This window comes from Coenobita brevimanus, unplaced genomic scaffold (assembly GCF_032717465.1).
Source record: "Coenobita brevimanus isolate Jiangsu-jjx unplaced genomic scaffold, ASM3271746v2 jjx.HiC_scaffold_2072, whole genome shotgun sequence".
Taxonomy (NCBI): Eukaryota; Metazoa; Arthropoda; class Malacostraca; order Decapoda; family Coenobitidae; genus Coenobita; species Coenobita brevimanus.
Window position 1 is genome coordinate 27,261 of NW_027642966.1, and position 14,248 is coordinate 41,508.

The window sequence follows — 14,248 nt, forward strand, 5'->3', positions numbered from 1 at the left end:
ATAGGACATATACAGTATACAGTATTTTTCTTGACACAAGTCAAGAGTGAGAGCAGTGGAAATGAGTTATTTAAGAGGAGCCTGTGGAGTCACATGGAGAGACAGGCTGACGAATGAGGATATAAAGGAGCGTTGTGGTGTGGATGTGGATGTGATAGGAAGCGTTAGGAGGAACACACTGAAGTGGTTTGGCCATGTGGAGAGGATGGAGGGTGAGAGACTGACGAAGAGAGTGTATGTGAGTGAGGTGGAGGGGGGAAGAGGGAGGGGGAGGCCGAGGATGAGATGGAGGGATGGGGTGGAGAGGTATATGAGAGAGGAGGGTGTGAGTTGGGAGCGGGGTAGTGAAATGGCGGGGGACAGGGCGACGTGGAAGCGATTTGTTTGTGGCCACCCCAAACGGGATTGAGGCGTCTGGCAATAGATAGATAGATAGTATTTTTCATTTTGTCACCGCCATTAACTTCTGAGAGGATGTTCACCCCTGGAGCTGGGGATTTTAAAGTTGGTGGTACATTCGCATGAGGATATTGTGGGGCAAAATAGGTCTTTCATGAAACACTTATATTCTTACAAAATAGTCAAACAAAATGCCTCTCCATGTTTGTATCAGTTTAAGTCCATCCACCCTTGTTAGACTACACCTGGCCATCACCAGGCTGATAGGGGTTGGGAATCTTGGCAAGTTAGAACAAATGTTGTTAAGTCACATGGATGTCAGGCGAGAAGAATACACTAATTCCTTGTTATATGTTGCCCTTTGTCCAGCCTTTTGTTGGTAACTTGTTGAATCCAGTGACATATTATCAGTGTTATTCTTGTCATCTTTACACCACTGTGTACTTTAAGACAGCATTAACCCCTTCAATCCAGTGACATATTGTCAGTGTTATTCTTGTCATCTTTACACCACTGTGTACTTTAAGACAGTATTAACCCCTTCAATCCATTGTACAGCATTAACCCCTTCAATCCATTGTACAGCATTAACCCCTTCAATCCATTGTACAGCATTAACCCCTTCAATCCATTGTACAGCATTAACCCCTTCAGTCCATTGTACAGCATTAACCCCTTCAATCCATTGTACAGCATTAACCCCTTCAATCCATTGTACAGCATTAACCCCTTCAGTCCATTGTACAGCATTAACCCCTTCAGTCCATTGTACAGCATTAACCCCTTCAATCCATTGTACAGCATTAACCCCTTCAATCCATTGTACAACATTAACCCCTTCAGTCCATTGTACAGCATTAACCCCTTCAGTCCATTGTACAGCATTAACCCCTTCAGTCCATTGTACAGCATTAACCCCTTCAGTCCATTGTACAGCATTAACCCCTTCAGTCCATTGTACAGCATTAACCCCTTCAATCCATTGTACAGCATTAACCCCTTCAGTCCATTGTACAGCATTAACCCCTTCAGTCCATTGTACAGCATTAACCCCTTCAATCCATTGTACAGCATTAACCCCTTCAGTCCATTGTACAGCATTAACCCCTTCAGTCCATTGTACAGCATTAACCCCTTCAGTCCATTGTACAGCATTAACCCCTTCAGTCCATTGTACAGCATTAACCCCTTCAATCCATTGTACAGCATTAACCCCTTCAATCCATTGTACAGCATTAACCCCTTCAGTCCATTGTACAGCATTAACCCCTTCAATCCATTGTACAGCATTAACCCCTTCAGTCCATTGTACAGCATTAACCCCTTCAGTCCATTGTACAGCATTAACCCCTTCAGTCCATTGTACAGCATTAACCCCTTCAATCCATTGTACAGCATTAACCCCTTCAATCCATTGTACAGCATTAACCCCTTCAGTCCATTGTACAGCATTAACCCCTTCAATCCATTGTACAGCATTAACCCCTTCAGTCCATTGTACAGCATTAACCCCTTCAGTCCATTGTACAGCATTAACCCCTTCAGTCCATTGTACAGCATTAACCCCTTCAGTCCATTGTACAGCATTAACCCCTTCAGTCCATTGTACAGCATTAACCCCTTCAATCCATTGTACAGCATTAACCCCTTCAATCCATTGTACAGCATTAACCCCTTCAATCCATTGTACAGCATTAACCCCTTCAATCCATTGTACAGCATTAACCCCTTCAATCCATTGTACAGCATTAACCCCTTCAATCCATTGTACAGCATTAACCCCTTCAGTCCATTGTACAGCATTAACCCCTTCAATCCATTGTACAGCATTAACCCCTTCAATCCATTGTACAGCATTAACCCCTTCAATCCATTGTACAGCATTAACCCCTTCAATCCATTGTACAGCATTAACCCCTTCAATCCATTGTACAGCATTAACCCCTTCAATCCATTGTACAGCATTAACCCCTTCAATCCATTGTACAGCATTAACCCCTTCAATCCATTGTACAGCATTAACCCCTTCAATCCATTGTACAGCATTAACCCCTTCAGTCCATTGTACAGCATTAACCCCTTCAGTCCATTGTACAGCATTAACCCCTTCAATCCATTGTACAGCATTAACCCCTTCAGTCCATTGTACAGCATTAACCCCTTCAGTCCATTGTACAGCATTAACCCCTTCAGTCCATTGATGTAGTTAACATTTTGTTCTTGGTATCTCTGGACCACTTTATTCAGTTTAAAACTACTCGTGAACAGTTGTTTAGTAACCCTGATCTGTCTGGTTGAGCAGACCTATCAATCGCAAGCAAGCAGCTCCCCCTGCAGGTCCGTGCCATGCAGTGAACCAGTGTTTCCTTGCAGTGGACAGCACCTTGCCACTGCCAGGTGCTGGCCAGAGTATGGAGGTTGGGTTGCCAGACGGAATTTGCATCAGCATCGAGTACCAGGGACGCCATAGTAGGCTGCACATCATGCTGCTGTTTGGTGTTATGGGTACCACCCAGCGTTGTACGGCCATAGTAGGCTGTACATCATGCTGCTGTTTGGTGTTATGGGTACCACCCAGCGTTGTACAGTAAAGGGTTGCCAGTGTTACGCCATAGTAGGCTGCACATCATGCTGCTGTTTGCTGTTATGGTTACCACCCAGCGTTGTACGACCATAGTAGGCTGCACATCATGCTGCTGTTTGGTGTTATGGGTACCACCCAGCGTTGTACGACCATAGTAGGCTGCACATCATGCTGCTGTTTGGTGTTATGGGTACCACCCAGCGTTGTACGACCATAGTAGGCTGCACATCATGCTGCTGTTTGGTGTTATGGTTACCACCCACTATTGTAAAGGGTTTCCTTGGTTATAGGAAACCAGTAGGCTTGTCACTCAGTGTAGAGCCACTTGAAGTGGAAAGAAGATTAATTAAAAGCAACAGGAAGGATGGGAAAACCAGGAAGAGAAGAGGCCAGACACAAAAAGGGAATGACAGGTGAAGGAAGAGGTAGACAGCACTACATCAAGTGAGTGGATGATAGTGGGACAGATACAAATAGGGAACGATGAGTGAAAGAAGAAGTTGACAGCACTACATCAAGTGAGTGGATGATAGCGGCCAGCAGCTACCACTGCACCCGGGTATAGTAAAGGCAGTAAAGAAGGTTATACTGTAGGCAGCACTACATCAAGTGAGTGGATGGTAGTGGGCAGCAGCCACCACTGCACCCGGGTATAGTAAAGGCAGTAAAGAAGGTTATACTGTAGGCAGCACTACATCAAGTGAGTGGATGGTAATGGGCAGCAGCCACCACTGCACCCGGGTATAGTAAAGGCAGTAAAGAAGGTTATACTGTAGGCAGCACTACATCAAGTGAGTGGATGGTAATGGGCAGCAGCCACCACTGCACCCGGGTATAGTAAAGGCAGTAAAGAAGGTTATACTGTAGGCAGCACTACATCAAGTGAGTGGATGGTAGTGGCCAGCAGCCACCACTGCACCCGGGTATAGTAAAGGCAGTAAAGAAGGTTATACTGTATGTAACCTCGCCAGTCTGTCCTAAGCTGAATATAAACACCTGAGGCAGCAAGAATAATCTGAAGCATATTTTTGGTCATGTGGAGAGGATGGAGAATGAGAGACTGACGAGGAGAGTATATGAGTGAGGTGGAGACCAAGAATGAGATGGATGAATGGAATGGAGAAATATATGAGAGAAGGGAGTGTGAGTTGGAGGGAGGGGAGTCAAGTGGCAGAGGACAGAACACCGTGGAGGCAATTTGTCTGTGGCTGCCCCTTACAGGTTTAAGTGATGTGGTAATAGATAATGTCAGTGGATCGAAGGGGTTATATTTTCAACAGTTTACAGAAAAAGGCCCAATACAGTTCCATTTCTACCAATAAAGCTGATTTGCCACTTTGCTTTGGTGGTGGAGAGGGACGCCTTCATGTGGTGGCACTGATATGTCTGGGCGGCTACACTGCATGGTTAAATAACACCCCCAGCTACTGCCCTGCCCCCCGAAAAGTGGAGGGTGGACTACGGCAGGACAGCCTAAGCCAGCAGTCCACCGGTTTGACGTGTCAGATGAACCTGGGGCTACAACAGTATTATTAACTTGTACTACCACTACTACTGTGACACTACTACTACTACTGCTGCTGCCACCACCACCACTACTACTACTATTGCTACTGCTACAACAACTACTTACCTACCGTACCATCACCAGTCTCCTCTGCTTTACAGTACTGTTATTTTTCCACACCAGACTTACTCGTACAATGAAAGTCTTGTGTAGGTAGTCAACAACTTTTAGTCATTATTCTCTCCCTTACTGTCTTCTCTCCAGTGTTTTGTTCCGTTGCTTATCATGTGTCTTGGCTGTGAATTACTGCCATATGATCCCTGACAGGCGCTGGGAATCCAGTATTCAGTTCAGTGCCACCTTATTCTAACTGTTGATATTTGTGGCCAGGTGGCATGGTGGTTGTGTGCAGCAGTTTGGTGCAGAATAGTGGCCATACGTGATTGGTGAAGAAGGGCAGATGGACGACTCGTTACCATGACAACCACCTGATGTTTACCGTGAGCATTTTCTTTGTAATAGACTTTTATTTTTTACTTTTGTTTTTTGTAAGCTTATTGATATATTGGACAGATTTTATTATTATGTACTAGTGGTAAAATATATAGGCCTTTTCAATTTGTCAACTTTTTATTTATCTGTCTATCTATCGCCAGACACCTTAATCCCGTAAGGGGTGGCCACAAACAAATCCCCTCCATGTCGCCCTGTCCTCCGCCATTTCGCTGCCCTGCTCCCAACTCACATCCCCTTCTCTCATATACCTCTCCACTCCATCTCTTCCTTGGCCTCCACCTCTCTCACATACACTCTCCTCGTTGGTCTTTCACTCTTTATCCTCTACATGCTCTTTATAATACTCGCAAGTCATGATGGTTGGGTGGGTTGCAGTGATGTAAGTGGCTGCCTATGGGTTAGAGAGAGAGAGAGTAGGAGAAGAAGAAACTGCATCATGGTTAAGAGATGTGATTTAGAGAGAGAGAGAGAGAGAGAGTGCCCATGAGTTAGAGCAGAAGAAGAAACTGCCGTATAATTAAGAGATATTATTTACAGAGAGAGAGAGTGAGTGAGAATGCCCATGAGTTAGAGCAGAAGAAACTGCCGTATAATTAAGAGATATTATTTAGAGAGAGAGAGTGAGTGAGAATGGCCATGAGTTAGAGCAGAAGAAACTGCCGTATAATTAAGAGATATTATTTAGAGAGAGTGAGTGAGAATGCCCATGAGTTAGAGCAGAAGAAACTGCCGTATAATTAAGAGATATTATTTAGAGAGAGAGAGTGAGTGAGAATGGCCATGAGTTAGAGCAGTGGTTGGCAACCTTTTTTCCAGGCGACCCCAATCCTGCACATGTAGCCATGACCGCGACCCCACTGGTTTTATACACTGTATGTAATGTATTATTGTATATTACTGGTTGTACGCTGTAACAGTACAGGGCAAGTGTAATTAATAGCCGTGTAAGAGAGGTACTGTAAGGTTGAAAAAGACAAAATTAACATCATTAAATGTTATTTTAGTTATAGAAATTTAAAGGCTTCATTTGAACCAAAACATCCACTTATGAAACAATATTTTGTCACATTCCACAAAGACAAACTAAAATAAAAATGTTTTTTATCAACTGATAAATTGATTTTAATGGGAGCCTTGGGCCTGGATCTGGCTGGTAAGCATTTCCATTCGCGGCTCAGTCGTAGAAAGTGCTACCCTCAAATCATGTTCAGGTTGCAACCAATTTCTGCTTTTCGTTTTGATGGCAGCCAGATATGCAAACCCTGATCCGCACAAATAGGTTGTAACGAACGGCAACAGCACTTTCACAGCCTCACCTCCGAGGACTGGTTTCTCCTCCTTTACTGTAGTCCAGAACACTGCTAGCGACTGTTTCATCATGTTGCACCTCGATGAGCTCCTCTTGCAGATTTGGGATGGAAGACTCTTCTTCTGAGAGGTCTTCTACGTGGACATCGAAGGGTCTGCGCACCCATTTGTATTTCTCATGCAACTCTTCATCCGGAATATATCTGTCAAACTCCTCACTCAACTTTTCAAGGTGCTCATCAATATACTTTGTTCGTCCACAAGCGTGACGTCTTCATCTTCCTGAAAAAGGTTCAAGAGTGGAAAGGACGCAGTTTTCCGCCGCTCAATCTTTCCTTTCCACGACCTCAGTTTCACCTTGAATGCCTTAAGCTTTTCTGACACAAAGAGATGAGTTGTTTCTGTTCCTTGCATGGATATATTCAGCAAATTCAACACTGTAAATATGTCTGTTGATTATGCCAGTTTAAGCAACCACCTTGGTTCTGCAAGCCTTGATGCCAGTGCATGTTTCTTCTCGTTCAAGAAGATTTCAACCTCTGCACGCATTTCAAACACTCTCTGGAGCACTTTCCCTCGGGACAGCCACCTGACACAAGAGTAGTAAAGCAGGTGTTCATATTCCGACCCCATATCAGAGCACATCTGACTGAACAGCCTGGAATTCAGAGCTGATGGTTTAATAAAATTTACTATTTGAATCACATCTTCTATCACAGAGTTAAGCTCAAGTGACAGTTTCCGGGAGGCAAGGTTTTCCCGGTGGAGCAGACAGTGAGTCGCTATCCCTGCGGTGTCGACTTGTTTCACCCTAGCGGTGAAACCCTGATGTGCCCCTAGCATTGCAGGTGCACCGTCCGTACACAACTGAAGCACTGATCCCAGCTGAGGCTTTCTTTCTTGATGAAGCTGTCAACCAATTGAACAGATCTTCACCTGTTGTTGTCGTCTCCAGTCGTTTACAGAACAGGAATTTCTCTTCCATGTCATTCTTCCCTTGGCACTGCACATATACCAAGAGCTGTGCAGCGTCACTGGCCTCAGTTGACTCATCCAACTGCAAGCTGAAGTTTCCGCTCTCCTTGATGGCAGCCACTACCTGTTCTTTTATGTCTTCCGACATCCCTTGAATCCGTCGGCTAATTGTGTTGTCTGACAGTGGAATAGTTTTTTTTTTTTTTTCTTTTACCGCATCATCTCCGCAAATAGTACAAACCACATCAAGGACTGCTGGCTTCACCAACTTTTCCCCAATTGTATGTGGCTGTTTACACTTAGCAATTCTTTTTGCAGCCAGATAGGATGCAATTGTTGCTTGTCGAACAGAATACACACCTGTGTTCATAGGGGTGTCCAACCGCTGACGCTGCAGTTGTTTTTCCTCTTGAAATACTGGCGGTCTTTCCCCGCCAGCGTCGGGTGTTTTCCGTGGAGATGTCGCTCGAGCTTGTTTTCTTTAAGCGACTCATGGCTGAGCACTTCCCCACATCTAACACATTGAGGTTTTTCGACCCCACGATCGATGAGAAGCGTAAACCCAATGTCAAGGAATTCTTTGTACACCCGCTTTCTGGACGTCACTGAAGAATTTGAAACGAAATATATACTTGCTTAACAATAAATCAGACAAAAGATGCTGTTTGGTACCGTCCGCCAGGAGGGGAGAGGGGGAGGGGGCCAAGGAAAGAGGAGGGGAAGGAGCCAAGGAAAATGAAGGAGGGTAGGGGGCCAAGGAAAGAGGAGGAGGGGAGGGGGCCAAGGAAAGAGGAGGAGGGGATGGGGCCAAGGAAAGAGGAGGAGGGGATGGGGCCAAGGAAAGAGGAGGAGGGGAGGGGGCCAAGGAAAGAGGAGGGGAAGGGGCCAAGGAAAGAGGAGGAGGAGGGGGCCAAGGAAAGAGGAGGGGAAGGGGCCAAGGAAAGAGGAGGGGAAGGGGCCAAGGAAAGAGGAGGAGGGGAGGACAAGGAAAAAGGAGGGGGAGGAATAAAGAGGATGGGGAGGGGAGGCAAGGAAAGAGGAGGGGGGTGAGGGGACATGGAAAAAGGAGAGGGAGGAGTAAAGAGGAGGAGGGGAGGGGGGCAAGGAAAGAGTAGGAGGGGGAGGGGCAAGAAATGTGGAGGGAAGAGGAGCAAGGAAAGAGGAGGAGGGCGAGGAGGGAAAGTGTAGGAGGGGGAGGCGGCAAGGAAAGTGCCCCCTTCCCCTCCTCCTCTTCGCTTGCTCTCCTCCTTCTGCTCCTCTTCCCTTGTCCGCCTCGCTTTCTAAATATGGTGGACGGTACCTTTCGTGCAATATTTCGTCGGCAAGTGAAGTATTCAGTTTCTTTCTCATATTTACCTAGGAATTTTAAAGAAGGAAAGACTGAGTGAAACCTATACGGCACATTGCAGTATACGGGTAAAAATACATCAACTTACCGACAGAAGATGAACAAGTTGGTAAAGAGTGTTTGCCGTTACGACCATACAGCTCGAGTGGTGGCCTGGCACAGACTGGACGTGGACGGTTCACCTTTGCAGGACACAAGATGCTGTTCACGTACCAAACGCGTACGACACTCAGGGATACCAACATTGAATATACATTCTTATAATTATATATAAATAAATATATACATAAATATATAAATAAGAATCAACAAATACGTTTATGTATTTTTCTTTACTACGAATTCCGCCAGAAGTCTACGGATTTTTCGCTGATTTTTTTACTAACATGCTGTATGGCTGTGGGCGGAGGCACGTCTCATACATGTCTGGCCACTTTATCAGCAGTATATAACACGATCTCCAGATTCCTCAACCAATATGTGAATATATGCTGCAAACATCACATAATCGGGAATTGAACATGTTTGATATTTTGATGGTTTGGCGACCCCAGGGTTGGGAGAGGGGGAGTTAGAGAGTAAAAGAAACTGCAGCATTTTTTTTTTTTTATGTGTCCGACTCTGGGCATAGGCTTCACAGCCTGCTATCAAGGCCCAGCAGTCCTCCTACATACCATACACCTCTACATGTCACCACTTCGGCGCTAACACCCACCGTCCATATTGAATACATGCTAGGGCTGTCTCATACAGGACTGGTGTATTGGTATTAGCGGGGGCATTTTTACGACATGTCGGCTGGTCTTCTGGTAGCATGGTTAAGAGATCTGATATATATATATATATATATATATATATATATATATATATATACCCTGTATACATGTATATATATAGAGAGAGAGAGTGCCCATGAGTTAGAGAGAGTGAAAAAGAAACTGCAGTATGGTTAAGAAACATGATTTAGAGAGTAAGTGAGTGAGTGAGAGTGCCCATGAGTTGGAGTAGAAGTACAGTGTGGTTAAGAGATGTGACTTGGAGAGAGAGTGGGAGTGCCCCTGAGTTAGTGTAGAGGAAAAATAAATTGCAGCATGGTTAAGATACAGCCTATGATATGAAGAGAGTGAGAGTGCCCATGAGTTAGAGAAGAAGAAGAAACTGCAGTATGGATAAGAGATGTGATTTAGAGAGAGAGGGAGTGAGAGTGGCCATGAGTTAGAGAGAGAGAGAGAGAGGGAGGGAGGGGAGAGAAGAAGAAGAAGAAGCTGCAGTATGGTTAAGAGACATGGTTGATGGTGAAATGGTGATGGCAGGCCCAGCTGTTACCCTGGCCACCAGTTCACAGTACAGTTGAGTCTGTTGGTGTTTATATATCATGTTGGTGTTGGCACTAACCACACTCCTGTATCTAGTGTTGTATATTTGCCAACACAATACCGGGTCTTTCTACTATAGTAGGACTCGCGTACGTTTGCGGCTGTGGCGTGGCCCGCACCTGTGTACAATGGTGCCACGTTTCCCCAACTTGCGATGTGAAACGGAAGCTATTTATGTACAAGGCATCACAAATTCGATAAATTCAGATGATTAAAACTTACACTTGTGTATTTTGATGGATGAATCAACAGTAATCTTATTATGCATAAAATATTTATACAGTAACACAGAAACATGGCATACATATTGTACAGTGTTGCTAAAAGAAATTGTAGTCACTTTTAATGGTTTTTAGCGTAGTTTTAGGGTGGGTAATAATATCACAGTTATGGATATAAGATAATGAGCCTGAAAAAAGAAGAAATATGCCAATATCCAAAGTAAAAGAAATAATTCATGTAATTCTTGTGAGTGGCAACACTTACGCACCCATCTGGCCTAAGATAAAGTACCGTAGACCCAAGCATAGCTTGTACAGGTGTTGCTAGGGAAAAATGCTCACATTTACTGGCTTTTACCATAATTTTAAGGGCGAGGAATAATCACATTTATAATCATAAGCTAATATGTAGGACAAAATAGTAGGCATATGCCAATACCGAAGTAAAAAAAAAAAAAAACATTATTCACTCGCGAGCGGCAACACTTCCACACCCAGTCGGTGAGAGAGCGAGAGAGAGAGAGAGAGAGAGGCAGGAGAGGGACATGCATTGAATGCATTGTCGGCATCACTAAATATAACAAAACCAAATTAACAAATGAAAGCACAATTATAAATAACTTATAAAAGAATCAAAAGTACTCAGGGTGGCTCACATTTCCCGCCAGGAGAGAGAGAGAGAGAGAGAGAGAGAGAGAGAGAGAGAGAGAGAGATAACGGTATAGGAAACGTGGCAACACTGTACACAGGTGCGGGCCACACCACAGCCGCAAACGTACGCGAGTCCTACTATAGCACGAGTTCTGTTTAAATACCATCATCATTATTATTACCGCCTCAAGCACCACCACCACCACCTCCAGCACCATTATTCTCCTCCTCCTCCTCCTCCTCCTGTTCCTCCTCCTCCTCCTCCTCCTCCACCACCACCACCACCACCACCACCATTATTCTCCTCCTCCTCCACCACCACCACCACCACCACCACCATTATTCTCCTCCTCCTCCTGTTCCTCCTCCTCCTGTTCTCCTCCTCCTCCTCCTCCTCCTCCACCACCACCACCACCACCACCATCATCATCATCATCATCATCATCATCATCCGCGACGCCTTGTTCCCGCTGGCTATTTGAATCTGGCCTAACTGTTTGTGGTGCTGCCTCATGCTATCGCTAAGTAGGATAGTTAACATGATGGTGGTAGTAGTGTAGAAGCTGACTGGCATACAGTGAATGTGTCCTGCAGTATTTATTATTATTATTATTATTATTATTATTATTATTATTATTATTACCGTATATTACTGTCAGTTTGTTTTCATCTGGGGAACAGGGTCACTCACAGCTTGAATACTTAGTTGTGCTGACGTGAAATTCGAACGAGTCTCCTTGGTTACTAGTCAGATCAGTCCTCCACACCCTGAATACTAAGTCGTGGTTCCGTGAAATTTGATGAGCCTTAAGGTGGGAGTGAGTCTCCTTGGTTACTAGTCAAATCAACCCTCCAAACTGACTACACTTCGCTATCAATCCAGCTGAAATGGGATAGGGATCATTATCAGATTAGAATAAACGTCTGTCTATTTATATATTGCCAGACGCCTTATTCCCGTAAGGGGTGACCACAAACAAGTCGCCTCCACATCACCCTGTCCCTCGCCATTTCACTGCCTTCCACCCAGCTCAAACCCCACTCTCATATGCCTCTCCTTTCCATCCCTTCATCTCATCCTCTGCCTCCACCTCACTCACACACTCTCCTCGTTAGTCTCTCGCTCCGAGTCCTCTCCACATGGCCAAACCAGCTCAGTGTATTCCTGCCAACGCTGTCTATCACATCCACATCCACACCAGTATCTCAGGTGACAGGCAAAGATAAAGTTACCGTAGATAATGCCTGTGAAAGATGACTGTAGTTGGTGCACCTTAACTTGGTGCAAAATGTTGTCCTTTGGCAGCTGTTTTCACGTAGCAGCTGGCTGTGTGTGTGTGTGTGTGTGACTACCATAATACAAAGATATAGAAGACATGGTGTAGTGCACATCTACATACATATATACATACATACATCACACATATATACAGTACATACGTATATGTGTGTGTGTGTGTGTGTGTGTGTGTGTGTGTGTGTGTGTGTGTGTGTGTGACTGCCATAATACAAAGATATAGAAGACATGGTGTAGTGCTTGTAGTGCACATCTACATACATATATACATACATACACACACATACATCCATTATACATATATACATACTTATACATTCACACATACTGTATATACATAAACATACATACATACAGATACATGCACACACACTGTACATACATACTGTACATACACATGTGCAGACATACATATATACATACATATACATGCACACACACATTGTACATATATACACATATACATACATAATACATACATACGTACACACACACACTGTACATTCATAAATACACATACATACTTCGTACATACGTACATACAGTACATACATACCGTACATACATACATACATACATACATACACATATACATACATACATATATACATACATGATTCAGCAGCAGTACAATCAGTTTGTCTCCTGCGTCAATACTGTTCTGTTCATAGTACTCAGAGATGGGTTGGCCTGGTGCACAGAATAACACATGGCCTATAGTTGTGTCACCTTAACATGGCCCAAATTGTCGTCGTTTTACAGCTTACTTCACACAGCTGATTGGCAGAAAAAGACAATGCTGTGGCTGTACATCACTCATAGCACTTCTTCGTGACTAGCTTGACATTTTTTTTCACTTTAACTTAGCCCAGGTGTTGGCTGTAGCTTATTTCACATAGCTCAGTGGCCGAAAAAAACTGCTTTGGCTCTACATCCCTATCGGTGCACGTCGTGACCAGCATCATAGTCTAGTGGGGAACTATAATTATTACAGCCTGGCATTCATGATGGAGAGACGACATTTTTTGGTGCAACCTATGTTCTCTTCAGCCGTTCCTTAGCACCGATTCGTGACTGGCATCATATACCAGTGTTAATCTCTGGCTACTAGTCACAATTCAGAGTACAATGATGACAGTTTTTGGCCAAGTTAATGTAGAAGGAGTATAGCATCACTGACATCATTCCTCACAAAGACGGTAATTTTAGTCGTTGCTATAATTTAGTTTTACATTTTGTTTCATACACTAACTTCCAAACTCATTAACTAGGTCTAATATGCAGAGTAAATCGGTAAGCAAGATGTGTTAGGAATTCTCAAGTGTCAGTTGCAATAAGACCGGGAGTCTGCGTTGCCATGGAGATATTTGCTTTCCCGTCAACTTCATCTCTCCTTACTGGCTAACGAGAGAGAGAGAGAGAGGAGCGACGTTCCATCCTCACTCCGCGATGACCAGCATAAAACTGGCGATATTTCACTAAGTTCCCCTGCCAGCTGTGTGTTTTTGGTACAGGCGGGTGTGTATATGGTTATTACAACACTGGATCACTTATGTATCGCCTATGTACCTGAACAACATTATTTAGGCCAAAAATATTATTCTTTCAGTATTGCCAATACTACGAGGAAACATACCATCCCAGTTACACTCTTAAGACAAATAAAAACAGCTTTACTTCCTAGTTTGTAATAAAGTGATGGTTTGTATGGTGTTAATATTACAAGTAACTATATTTCCTATGGTATATCTCCTTTATTTTCTTATTATCCTGGTGGTAAAATCCACAGCTGGTCAACAGGTAATGCAGTGCTGATGTGGCAACTGTTGTGTGTCAGTCTGTGCTGGAAAAGGTTCAAGGTTTGGGTTGAACTGCTTCCTTCACGTCAGGTAATGTGTGTTTAAGCTGCAGTTATCATTGATGCGGTTGTCTGGCTGAACCCAAGTGAACACATGCCATGTAACAACATTAATTGCACCATCAGTTGGGTAAATTAAACCCCAGTATTTAGGAAAATGCTGGAGCACTGGCAGGTTCGAAGCATGGTTGGTGTGAAGTGGTTGGTG